Source organism: Lathyrus oleraceus, chromosome 6 (assembly GCF_024323335.1).
Source record: "Lathyrus oleraceus cultivar Zhongwan6 chromosome 6, CAAS_Psat_ZW6_1.0, whole genome shotgun sequence".
Taxonomy (NCBI): domain Eukaryota; kingdom Viridiplantae; phylum Streptophyta; class Magnoliopsida; order Fabales; family Fabaceae; genus Lathyrus; species Lathyrus oleraceus.
The window spans coordinates 72,523,788-72,537,918 of NC_066584.1; the positions used below are offsets into that span (position 1 = coordinate 72,523,788).

General features: G+C 37.8%; 1 long non-coding RNA gene across 4 annotated transcripts; it reads right to left on the bottom strand.

Annotated features, from left to right (window-relative positions):
* Positions 1 to 8,483: 8,483 nt before the first annotated feature.
* On the bottom strand, positions 8,484 to 13,929 carry LOC127096949 (uncharacterized). Of its 4 annotated transcripts, none has more exons than XR_007792880.1 (5): positions 13,779 to 13,929; positions 13,458 to 13,554; positions 10,896 to 13,363; positions 8,998 to 10,808; positions 8,484 to 8,890 (listed from the first exon to the last, which is right to left on the bottom strand). It is a non-coding gene; the product is annotated as an uncharacterized LOC127096949 (long non-coding RNA). The 4 variants fall into 4 exon arrangements; XR_007792879.1 differs by having other exon boundaries at positions 8,998 to 10,188; positions 10,293 to 13,363; XR_007792881.1 differs by having other exon boundaries at positions 8,484 to 8,729; positions 8,816 to 8,890; positions 8,998 to 13,363.
* Positions 13,930 to 14,131: the final 202 nt, after the last annotated feature.

Genomic DNA, 14,131 nt, shown 5'->3' on the forward strand with positions numbered 1-14,131 from the left:
CTTCATTTCCATGTCCTTATTTTCCATTTTCATTAAAACTTTTTTCTCTGCAACTGGTGCCCGAAAGTGGTTGTCTCGCTGGAGAAGATGGTGGTTTCCACCACCATCACCACATGTGCGCTCTTGTAGCCATTGGATCTGGATTCCACGTTTTAATCTTGTTCATCCGTTATGTTTACTTCATTTAATGCACATTGTGGCGCGTTTGACTTGGATGCATCGTGCGCCCTCACATCTGGACCATTGACTGATGCCACGTCAATTAATGAGCTCCATCACGTGGCTGTGGTTTTTTCCATTTATTCTATTTTCTTTTATTTTCAGTTAATTCATTTGATTTTCAAAAATTCATAAAAAAATTCATTTGAAGTCATAAAAATATGAGACAAACTGCAAAAAAAATCTTGAAAAATCTAGTTTCATATTTTGATTTTTAATTATTTTTGTGACTTCATTTGATATTTTTTATATATTATTTGATTTTTAATAGTTTTAATTCATTTTAAAATACTTTCTGACTTTTGAAAAATCCAAAAATATTTTCATAGCATTTATGGATCATGATATGTCAATGAAAAATAGTCTCATCAATTTCTTATTTGATTTGAGATTATTTGAGATTTTAATTCATATTGTGCTATTTTTAATTGTTTTTAATTGCTTTCTGATTTCAAAAATTATTGAGAAAATTAGTCAAAGCTTGTTTGACTATGTTGAACCTATGAGAATTTAATTGGACATGTTGAAGTTGATTTGAATTTAATTTGAGGTTTGACCTTATTTGTCTATTTTTTATTTGCATTTTATTTTAATTCAAAAAATACAAAAAAATACCATTGACTCTTTGACTTGTTATTTTCATTTATCTTCTGTTTGGTGTTGATTGATGGTGATTTGATTCACATTTGATCAATTGGATTAGGTGGTTGTTTTCTTTTCCCCTCCCTTTCATCTTCATCCTTTTCTTTCCATCAATGGTCAATGAGTTAAAGTCTTGTGGTTGGTTTTGACAAATGAGAGGCTTAACCTTATTTGATCCAAACCAAACTCAACTTGATCCATGATCAAGTGAGTTATTTTGTGTCCAAGATAGGTTGCTACTTGGTCAAGCAAATAACCTAAAGTCAATACAAGGCCCTTCCCCTTTGGTTTTGGCATGGCAAGTTTATGGAGCTTGGCTTACTAGTCATGACCTCTAACTTGTGTTATTTGCCTATATTTTTATTGACCGGCCTCAGATAGGTGTGACTACTACATTAGTCCACTTACGATTGCTTAACATAGCGCTACATTGTCTTATGACAAACTAACATAACCTTACTAACTACTAACTTTAATTTGAGGATTTAATTTCTTGTCATTTACTTTTAATGTCATTTATTTCTTGCTCTTTATTCACATTGCTTTTCATTTTGCTCACTTGAGCACATATTTTATGTTTATGTCATTTTCCTTTTGCTCATTTGAGCCCATTATTGTACATAAATATATTGCTACCTTGTGTTTGCTTTGGTTGTTTTTGTGTGAACCAAATGCAAAAGGAGAAAGGACTTAGAATTAGGACTTGCCTATGCTTAAAGGAGTTCAAGAGCAACTAGGCCTCATGCCTTTAGAATGCAAAATTGTTGAAGAACAACTAGGCCTCATGCCTTTAGAATGCTAAAGTTCAAAGTTGACCTTAAAGAAATTCTCCTCCAAACTTATTCTTTGTCCATTCCCCTTATTGTGTTGTGAACTTTTTGATGTTTGCTCTTATGTGACAGGGATCCCATCTTGAGATTGTGAAAAGAGGACCATTGTCATGAGTAGCCAAGCCATATGGAGATCCTAGGAGCTTGAGTTCAAATTGTTTGATTACTTGATTGCGTGCTAAGTCGAAAGGAAATGAGCATCTTGAATCATCTCTATGATTCCAAGAAAAGGAACTTCAGGGGTTTATCTTTCCTCTCTTACCTTTGTATGTTTTAGGACTATCCCTTCTCTTCTTCTACCCACTCTAACCAAGCCAAAAATCTTTTTCTTCAAACTTTGACTTTGTTCCAAATTAGAAACCTAGGCCTTAAGCCTTTGACTTTTCAAAACCATTTTCATCAATACTCATTTTGAATAAATCTTAATTCAACTTTGACTTCATTTTGTAAATAAATCTAACTTGTAAATATAACTCACTTCAAGTTGTTTTTGTGGTTTCAATGGCCACTTGTTAAAAATTTTCAAAAACATTAGTCATAGGTTTGAGTTATCATAGTGGTTGATGTAAATCTCACCTCATCCTTAGTGATTGGATTACAAGTCTTCCATGCTTATTATAGGGTTAATCCCTCACTAGTATGTTGAAACCTTCCTCGCATGGTGGATTGTTGGTTTAGGTTGAGTTTTCTCCCTTTGATAACAAAATACCTTAAGGCTTTTGGTTAAATCAATTCACCGATCTTTGAGATTTTTACCCCGAACTACGAGGTTTTGATCCTCCTTTGTGATGGTATGTAGGCAATGGGTTCATCCATTCAAACAACAAAATTTCTAAATATAATCTATTCTCTTCTCATCTCCCAAATCTTTTGTACAAATGTTTTCACAAATACCAACCTACAACACATATTTGCAAAAAGGGTTCCCTTAGAGTACTAAGGATGTTTTGGGTGCGTAAAACCTTCCATTTTTCATAACCAACCCCCTTACCCAGATCTCTGACATTTTTTATTAGTTTTTGATTTGAAAAACTTCTTACTTGGCTTTTGTTCGCTTTTTAGCCTTTCCTTTGGACAAATAAAAGTGCGGTGGCGACTCGAATTGTATGTTGACTTTTGGTTTAGTCAATAAACCTAAAGGTAACGAAAACCCCGCTACACCTTCCAATTGTTGAGAGTGGTACCTAGTAAGCAGCGTCACACCAAGTTGGAGTATCCCTTCATCTTCTTCTTCAATTACAGCCACATGGTCTTCATTTCTATACCTAGCACTGTGAAATGTTTCTTGGAGAGTGCATAGCTTCTTTTGATTGTTCTTCTGAAACTCTTTATTAGTCGGTTTTTAACCCATCCTAAACCGATCCTTCTTCTTATGTATCTCCAACTGCTTGCCCCAGCCCAATGTATCTCTACTTTTGATCAACTCTGACATCTTCTCCCACGAAGAGACTGGCTTGCCTTTCTTGGGAACATCTTTTCATCGACTGACCGTTGCAATTTCCAAATATTGGAAAGGTATTTCTAGTGTTTCTCCATCTACTTCTATGCATCTGAACGATGAGGGGGTGACTAACAAACATGTCTTCCTCTCCTTCGATAATTAATAGTTTATCATCTACTATGAACTTAAACCTTTGGTGATGGGTGGAGGTGACGGCCAATACAACATGGATCCAAGGTTGCCCTAGAAGACAACTGTAAGATGGGTTAATGTCCATCACTTGGAAGGTAATAAAAAATGTATGTTGCTCCACCATTATTGGTAGATCGACTTCTCTAATTACCATTCTCTTTGAGCCATCAAAAGCTCTAACTACCAGCGTACTAGCTTTCATGGAAACTCTCATAGTACTCAGCTTCATGAGAGTGTTTTAGGTAGGACATTTAGAGATTAACATGTATCCACTAATACCCTTGAGAGGAGGCTATCCTGGCATTTGAATGATATATGTAAGGCCTTGTTATGGGCCTGTCCTTTTGGCAGTAATTCGTCATTGTTGAACCCCAAGAAACTACTGGCAATGATGTTAGTCATTACTTTATCAAACTAATTTACTGTTATATCGTGGGTGACACACGCCTCATTTAAGATTTTCAATAAAGCTACTCTATGAGCCTCTAAACTTAGCAAAAGAGACAGTATAGAGATATTAGAAGGCGTCTGGCTTAACTGATCCACCACCTTATAATCATTCTTTCTAATAAGCCTCAAGATTCTTCACATTCTTCTTAGGGAACACCCTTCTTAGAAGGTCTTTCCCCTGATCCTAAAGCTTCTTTTCCCTTTCAACTTTTTGGAGTATCCCTCTTTGGTGGTTTTTTAGGGGAGAACACTCTTCCATTACGAGTTATGCTTCATATGTTGTGGCGTTATGATTCTAGGGTACATACTTAGTACTTTCATAAGGGAATGGTGCAGGAACATGGAAGAAAATATGGTCTTCTGACTTTGCTGGCATCTGAATTGGAATTTGAAATGGATTTTGTTGTAGCCATATGAGGATTGTAAGGCATTGATAATACCCATCAATAGAAACAATGTTGGTCTAAACCTTCTTCGATTTATTGTTGTTAGAGTACCTCTTATTATTATGTTGACCGGAAGATGATTTCCCGATCTTACCACTCTTTAACCTATTCTCAATTTTTTCCCTAGTTATCACCAGACCAGTAAAACACGTTGATATCGATCCTATCTTTTTCTTCTAGTATGGTCCTTGAAAGGTGCCCATGAACATATAGACTAATTCACTCTCCAACAATGGAGTTGTACCCGAGAGACTAGTTCCCTCCATCTCTTAGTGTATTCTTTGAAGGATTCATTGCCCTTCTGAGACAGATTTCGTAGTTGCATGCGGTTAGGAGCCATGTCCAAATTGTACTTGTATTGTCTTAGGAAGGCATTACCAAGGTCTTACCAGGTCTTGAAATGAGTTCTCCCCAACTACATATACCAATCTAAGAATGCCCCACTTAAACTGTCTTGAAAACCGCGCATCATCAATTTCTCATTTGTTATGTAGGCAACCATTTTTCTAACAAACATTTGAAGATGGTTCTTAAGGAAACTGACAATTTGGAGGTATGACTATGTCAGGTACCAGACACATCTCCATAGCATCAACTCCGAAGACATTGAACCCTTCAACGACCCTAAGCCTTTCTTCTAGTATATTGTACTTATTGTCGACCCTTGGTTCTTGAAAAATAGTAATTTGGTGAGCAGTTGGTTTACTATCTTGAACCATACCCATGGGGTCTTCATCCTCATATTGATGACTTAGGTCCATATAGTTGTCTTGTGGAACCAGTATTTGTATGGGACGAGACGCCCCACTCTGAACCAAAATCAGGATAGACCCTTCAAGATGAAGGGAGTTTACTTTTGGCGAAGTTATATTAGCTTCAGTTTCTTGGATATCATAGATGAATCCTTGCAGAGGGTTACCATCCATAGGTGGAGGGACAAATTTAGAGCTTTAGTCCCTTGGATATCAGAGATAAAGCCTCAACTTCTCTTGCCATCATGTTAGTGATGGCGCGCGTGAGCTGGTCTATTTTGTCTTTCATTCCCTTGACATTCCCTTTTATCGAATCTATATCCTCCATGAAAGAGGTATGATTTTGATCGATTTTCTCCATGGTCTTCTTTTGGCGAGCTCGAGTTTGATAAAGCGGTCGGAGAGTTAGGTTGTCTTGAGCAATGATTTTGAGAAAATATGGGAGAAAAAATATTTTTGTTTCTTTTTATGCACGTGTATGTATGAATTCATGATTATGTACGCAACAAATACTTTTAGAGGAATATTAACCATTCATCAATTGCAATCAAGCTAAGGATATTAGAAATTCAAAATACTTTATTTATTCCATAATTGGAAGGAGGTAACAAATAAAAACCAAAGATCATTCATAATTGCAGAAAGGGAAACACACAAAATTAAAAACCCATTAAATTAGAAAACTTCTAACAATGTTCCTTAATCCTAGATCTAAACGTTTCTGCCATGTGGCGGCATAATTGGATGAAGTTGCAGATCTCCTTCTGAGGCTTGAATATGTTCATCATGTCTTTAACTTCCCTCAAACTTTGGGGTATCTCATCAATTAGGTCATTGGATAGTATAACCAGCTTCAGGTATTTCTCCATGTGATGTTCAACCTTCCTTTTAAGATTTAGCATAATAGCCTTGTCTTTCTCGATTGTATCAACCATTACTCCATTATGCCCCTCTACATAAGTTCCTTATTTCCTCATCTCATCATAAGATTATTCCAAAAGGCTCATATGTCTTTTAAGATCTACCACCTTCTCATATGCTATCTTCCATTAAGAGGGAGTCTAGCAAGTAGTCCTTCAACGGCTCTTCATCACAGTAGCGAATCCATAGCTTGGCCTCTGGCTTCACGGAAAGAATTGAATAGACTTTGGACTTCAGCTTCTAAAGCTTGGGTATGGGCTTCATATTCTTATTTCACTTCCTTTTAGGCCTTGGTTAAATTCATCCAGACATCCTTCCATTCATCCCTTTGGCACCAGACTTTGTCTAATTCATATTTATATGCTCCGAGGCTCGAGCTAATAACCCTAAGGTAAGCATAAGCTTGCTCCTTTTTATCCTCTTCCACTCTAGCAATTTCCTCACTCATCTTGAGTTGTTCTAGTGCTTGATTAAGGTCTCTGATCAACTTATTTTTCTCACATATAGTTATGTAAAACTTCTTTTCCAATTCCTCATTTTCTTTCCTTAGTTTAAAGATAGTGGTGTTGATATTGTTGTCCTCCTCCATAGAGATCATAATTGCCATAGGAGCTCTTGGTTCAAATGGGCTATCTAGAGCAAATGGTAACTTTATCATGTGCACCCTTTCCCTCATCCATTGAGCATATGGTATAGTGGACTCCTCCTTAGGTCTTTTTAGGATTCCTTTTCCCTTATTGAGTTGTTTCCAAGCATGAATATTCTTTATAACAGTAGGATTGTTCATGGTTGCCTCTTGTAAAATGAAACCCTCCAATAATTTATCCTTAGGCTTATAAATCAAGGGATGTCCTAGTTGTCTCATAGCTAATATAGGATTGTAAGTTATGCATCATCTTGATCCTATGAGGGGAACATTAGAAAAGTTCCCATAACTTCAGATCATGTCCTTGCGGTTAAGGATTTGAAGGAACTATAGAATGTCTTTATCAATGAGTAAGACCATGTATTGGGCCTACTTATGTCCACTATTTATTTCAACATCAGTTGTATCCCTTGCTAATTGAGAAATAATACATTTATAGAGTAAGGGAGCACAACATAACATCATACCTCCCTTTTTTGTATGTTTTTTACGGAGACTATGGTAGACATCTGCAAGGAGAGCAGGTATAGGATCTTCATCCCTAACTTTTACAACTAAAAACAGATTTATAATTGCATAGTCTACAAAGTCTTCTTTAGTAGGAAAGACTACTAATCCAAAAATGATAAGGATAATCATATTATCCAAAGCGTCCCGCCTCAGGGAAGTTGAAAAGTTAGCAGTTTTTCCCTTTAAATAATCCCTTGAGAAGCCTTTGAAGTCCCCATGGACCCTTAAATTGGCTTGCAAATCAGTGTCATGGATGTTAAGATGATAAGCCATTTCTTCTACTGAAGGATGACACCCTATCATCTTGAAGGGACCCTTTGTGGGTTTGAGAATCTCTAGGATCTTGTTAAACTCTTCAATAGTTGGAGCCAATTAGAAATCTTGAAATTGAAAGCACCTTGTCATACCCCGATTTTGGCCCTGAAAAAAAAAACTTTTCCCAACCACTCACTCACTCTTCAAATCCTTCTGTGCGGTTGAATCGCCATCGCCACAATGATTAGGGTTCTCTCACCTTCAGGGATCAAAGGAATCAAAGTCAATATTAAACATTCCAAAAAAATTTAAAGCTGACAAAGATTATTTGATTTTTGTTTATGGTAAAGGGAATCTCCATGCTATTTCTAGCATAGGCGGTGAAATTCTCGGGAGGAAAGATCTTGTCAATGATAGCATTGAGTTTAACCATATTGTTCAGTCTCTTGAAGTGATTTTTGTAGTTGCCTTTGTTGGCTCTTCAATGTTTTACGTGTATGAATTGAATACTAAGAATGAAGAGTTGTTAATCGCATAGCACTTCCCTTTGGAACTTTTGGGGAATCATTATCGGTCTCAGGTGATAGGTTTGTGGTATAAGCAAATTTCGGACCTCCATAAGGATTTGTCTGGACAGGCAGTAACACTACCATCAAGGCTTCCAGGAATGTTCACATCAAAAATCAATTCCAATGTTCTCAAAAATCAATTCCAATGTTTCTTTTCATTAAAATTACAAATAAAAGTGAGTTGGTGCTGGTGGGCAAAATTGATAATGCAGTTGCTATTAGCATGATGGAAATAAAAAAAGATCAGAGGCCTTCAACAATGTGTAGGATTATATTCAGCAAATGGCCATTTTTCTCCCGATGAAATAGATCGTTTAGATACCTTGTACAAAACACTTGGGCAACAATTTAAGTGGTTATCTGCTGTTAAGAGAATACCCCTAGATTTTCTTCAAGGTGATAGGTTTCGAGAAGCATTATGCAGATATTACCGAAGACCAATTTGATTTTCTTTCATACTGCTTAAGGGAAATGACATTGCGTACATATGTGGAAATGCTCCAATTTCAAGACAGATTGCATTCACATGCATATTTTCGTAAAGCGACTACAACAGATTCAGAGTTGGAATCATGTGGTCTTGATAGCCTGCATCTAAACAGACCAGATAGAATGCAGGACAACTCGGCACTATACGATGTATTTACCTATAGAAATGGATACATTTTCAATCATTGCAACGTTACCAGTTATTCATTCATATCAACATTATGGCCATTACAAGCCACACAACTACAGAGTTACAAAAAATTAAGTTGTGAGCCACAACATCAACCGGTGCATCCTTCGCCAATAAGGTCTTTCTTTCGCAATGGAAAATGATCTTCCTACGAATTCTATGTCATAAACCAAGTTCCTGCACAGCAGTAAACACAATGAGTTCTGCAGAGTTCACCTCCAAACGAACCGGATAAATCACTTCTGCAGTTTTGTTTTGAATACTTGAAAACATTGCGGTATGGTTGACGTTATGGGGTTACACGATGCTATCATACTTGGGTTGACAGAACGATGGAGCTGTAGGATTGAGAAAAGAAGTAGTTATCATGTTTATACTGAGGGAATTACACCAACAAATTAATGACTTAAATGTTTCTTACAAAAGGGATACGAAGGAAACATACCTGTCATTAGAAATGGTGTTCAATTTCGCTCTTAGTGAACAATGTGATGCAACATATACATAGGCGTTGAAATTCTGTCGGCAGCATCCCATTGCCAAACCTACAACCTAGTTTCAGTTTTCGAAAGTAGTAGCTATTCCTCAGTTGAGAGCTCCAACTTTGACTTACCTTGATCCCGGCAAAGCGTCCTCGCAGTAAACGTCGGCGCCTCTCAAGCTTCAACGAGCTCTTCTTAATTCAATTCATACCTCCTTTTCAAAAACATCAATCCAAAACTTTCTATGCTGGGAAAACTAAAGTTCCAGTTGCCGATGTGAATGTACCTGTCATAGGAGGCCATGCAGGAGTTACTATTCTTCCACTATTTTCTCAGGCAACACCTTCTGCCAATCTGAATGCTGGTGTCATTGCTAAGGAGGAGAATGTGGCAACAAATGTTATGGGAAATAGATGTTCTTTAAGTTCTAACAATGCATTGAATGATCATCCAAATGGTCAGGTGGAAAATAAGTTTTGTGGCAATGCTTCTTTCACTGCTGATACTGCACAGGAACAGCATGACAGGTTGCATGCAGAATCAATACGGCGGCAGAAATTTTCATGTTCATTCCTTCTCTTAAGTGGTTAAGATTAGACGAGAGTGTACAACAGTTTGCAGTTTTCATGATGCCCCAAGTTGACCTTGCTAGGGAAGCTGCCCATTTAAACCGCTTCATTTATAATTTCTACAGCTGGAAGGATGTTTCTTTCCCTAAGCCTGGTCAATTGTCCCTGTCACAACAGCGTGTCTATGAGGACTTTGTTCGGCTTCCTCGGCAAAACCAGTCTGGCCAGAGTTCACATTCAATGTCCGCAAATGTTTCTGTTTAATCTGTTAATAGTGGTATTACTAGCACCTTGAAGCGTGAGTTTGTTTAAAATCTTGTCAGAACAAGGCAAAAATGGATGCAAATTCTGAGTTGTACAAAGCTGTAATTTATCAATTCAGAAAATCACTTCCTCTCTCTGGTTGTTATACTGCTGGATCTTTCTCATTGACCGTCATCGTCAGCTTAAAAAAAAGTTGCTTAACTGCTTCTTTATCTCCTGCAAAATCAGGCACTTCTTCTCATTTCACTTTTTTTCACTCTGTCGTCAACTTTTATCAACTTTTAGGGTTTCATTTCAATTTCGAGTTCCAGAGTATTACTTCTGCACATTCATCATCTTCTAAGTTCTTAGAAGCGGAGATGACAAGTCGAGTAAAGGAAGATGAGAAAAAATGAACGAATTATTCAAGGTCTCCTCAAACTTACACAGAATCGAAGATGCATTAATTGCAATAGCTTGGGACTGCAATATGTATGCATAAATTTCTGGACGCTTGTTTGCACAAGCTGTAGTGGAATACACCGAGAATTTACTCATAGAGTAAAGTCGGTTTCCATGGCTAAATTTACTGCACAAGAAGTTAGTGCACTTCAAGAAGGAGGAAATCAGCATGCAAAAGAAATATTCTTTAAAGAATGGGATCCGCAAACTCATTCTTTACCTGATAGCAACAATGTTGACAGGCTTCGGGACTTTATCAAGCATGTTTATGTAGATAAGAGATTCACAGGCTTCTAGTGCCAATATGGCAGCTTCTGTTACTGAATCCAGCTTGCCAGCACCATCCATTTTGATAAAAGAGAAAGCATTCTCATCTGCTGCAAGTCCAATAGATTCCTTGCTGGCTGGAGAGAAAATCCAATCTGGTGCGGCTCTATCTCCTGTAAAATCATCTGATATTTCCTCGAGTGGATTATAGTTTAAACTAAGAGGCAGCCCGTCTGTTAGAAATAATGATATCAGTAACAGTAGCCTTCGCCAGCTATGTTGCAAAATCATTTTAACTGGTCTGGAATTCAGTTCAAAACCTGTGACATATGCCGAAATCTTCAACCATATGCTGAATTGGCTGGTGAATTGGGACCAGAGACAACATGGAGTTGATGAATCTAATATTATTAAGTCAATGAGACTGACAATAGCTCAAACCTACAGCTGGTACCTGTTAATTGCTCTGATACTGCTGATAAGCCTAAGAAGCAAGTTCCCAAAGCAGTAGAAAAGGTCTTGGCAGGATCGATAAGGAGAGAAATGGCACTCGAGGAGTTTTGTGCAAAGCAGACTACTGAGAAAAATGCATCTGACCTGGTTACAGAACGAACCGAGACTGTTCGGCAGGATTTCAAGTTATCTCCAGAAGCTTCACCAGGAAGTTATATGACAATTCCTGAATCTCAAGGAACACCACTCTTCACACAGTGAAACCAACTCTTTCAACTTTCCAGAAATGTCTGCAACCGGTAAGGGGAAGAAACGCGAGGAGCACGACCAAGCTTCCGACCAGTTTTCTTGGTTTTTAAATTCTTTGCTTACATCACTATGCAGAACATGAGTTACATCATACGTGAGCATGGTGTGATGCATAATTGGACATGGCCTTTGAATCGGTTCCGTCGTTTGAAGTATTTTTGGAGAACGAAAGTCCCGACATTCTTGGAATAGGTGTACTTGGAAGAAAGAATTGCCTGATCTCCTATATATGACTTTCAAAAATGCGGAAAAACAATAAGGATTGCCCTATCAAGTCTTTGTTTGCTTATTTCACCATATCTCTGACTGTGCACTCCACTGTCAGTTACATTAATTAACTGCAGAACTCAGGCTGAAATTTCGGCATCTAACACTTCCTGAGATTCCACACTACAACCATTGCATTGTTTTGTCTTAAGAATTGCTGCAGCAATATGAACAACCTAAGACAGGCTTCGTTGTGTTTATTATAAATAAGCTACTGCTTTCATACTGAAATCTGCATAAATCTGGAAGGTAATCTAATTGATCCTGAAGAAGTTCAGCATTGTCTAAGGGATTCTCGAGATCATATGGTAATCCAACCTGCACAGAATTGAATCTTGATGTGATGACATTTTCAGTAATCTTAGGAACATATTCACCAAGTAAGCTTGGTGTATCACCCTTCAAATATGGAACAGAAACCACCAATCTGGACCACAACCCCAATAGGTAGTATACATTGTTGCTAGCCCATTGCCATGACTGCAAAGATTTAAGAGTGAACTCTGCAACCAAATGTATCCAATGGCTATAACCTCCCACATTAACTAGCTCTGACAACTGGTAATTCACTCTGAACTGACCAAGAAGACGGCAAAACTCATGGTAATTATTATGATCTGCAAGACATTGCCCTGTTTGCAGGATTACTTTGGTTCCTGTCATTAAATGGGCCAAAAACTTGGAACGAGTTGAGTTTTTTAGAGTTTGTACTTGTACCAGTACTGCTACTGCACTGCTACATGGAACAACAACGTTCGTTGCGGTTATTCAATCATAACACGGTCATTGGAAATGCAGCTTTGAACATACCCAGCACGAGAAGCAAAACAATCCTCTTTATTGCCCTTAAATTGTGTGAGTGAAATGAGGTTTTAAAGGGACAGTTGTGATGCTACATGTTATGTTGACGGAAAGTTGGTTGGATTTCTTGGCAGAAATGTTGTAGCAGCATGTATGCATCTGCAACGGAAAAGCTCTTCGTGGCAGCACGTTGTTTCATGACAGCAGGATGGTGTTTTAGTTGGCATGCGTTTGATGTGGGGTTTGATCCATTCCCGTTGGGCTTAGGTGTAGGATTATTGGTTGTGCATTAGCTCGACACTTTATTTGCTGGTCACGAGCATGGAATTATACAGAACCGACAGCAATTTTAGTGGATGTAAACACAGCTACAAGCAGTGGCAAGGAGACTGATCTAAATGAACAACTCATGAATGAACCACATGGGATTCCCTGCATGCTGGAAATATTTCACTTCTTGTGTTCACTGTTTAACGTTGTTGAGCATATGGGAATGAGTCCTCGATCAAACACAATAGCATTTGATGAAGACGTTCCTCTTTTTGCCTTAACTTTGATTAATTCAGCCATAGAATTGGGAGGTTCTTCTTTTCACCGACACCCTAGGTTGTTGAGCATAATTCAGGATGAATTATTATGTAATCTTATGCAATTTGGTTTGTCAATGAGTCCCCTTGTACTTTCCATGTAATATCTTTGAAGACATTGCTAATTTGTTGTCCAAGAGTGCATTTCCTGTGAACAGTCCATTATCTTCCTTGAATATTCTTGCTTTGGATGGTCTAGTTGCCATCATACAAGGAATGGCTGAAAGGATAGGTAAAGGATCTTTGAGTTCAGCATATTCTGTTGAGAATCTTGAAGAGTACACTCCATTCTGGCTTGAAATTTGTGAAAACTTCACTGTGACAACAAAGAATGCCCGTATGAATTACTTCACCCTCCACAAGACCTTGCCCTGCAAAAGTGTTTCATCCCAAATTTGCAGCACAATACACAAGTTAATATAATTTCATAAAGCAAAAATGCATTGCAGTAAATAAGTTTCTTACCGACAGTAAAGTTTTCTTGGAGATGAAGAGAATTGAGGGAGGGACCACTGACTTGAGTATGGACAAAAACTTCCCGACCTCCGTACACTCCACTGCTCTAAAAAAACACAAACACAGCAGAGAGAAAGGGGATGAGTGGTATATAAAAGAGAGGCCACTGTTCATAAAAGAGCGACCGAAAAACCCTAAGTTTGGAGAGGAGCCGCTACTGTTCACTAAGAGAAAAAAGGAGTCGACGGCAAGGAGAAAAGAAAACCATAGTTTTTCTTGGTGGTGAAGAACGGACAAGAAGATCAAAGACCAGTTCAGACGAAACCTTACCTACATCCGTCGGTCAATCTCGCCGCAACCGGTTAGTTTCCTTTTCGAGTTTCTATTTCCATTTATCTGTTTATCTTCCTTGAAGCTTCCATTTATGTGGTTATCTTGCCGTTAATTTTGATGTTCAAATGGAAAGAAAAATGATCGCTGGACGAATATGTTTACAAGTACCTGCTACTGCTACTGTTGTATTTGTTATTTAATTATATTCAGCGCCTGTTTATTATATTTATAGTAATACAGGCAATATTTTGATAACAAAATAGTTCTAGCCTAGTGGTAGAAACGTTGTTTGGTAAAACTCAGTTTCTGGGTTTGATCCCTGGGTTCTAGCATTTCTTATTTTTAATATA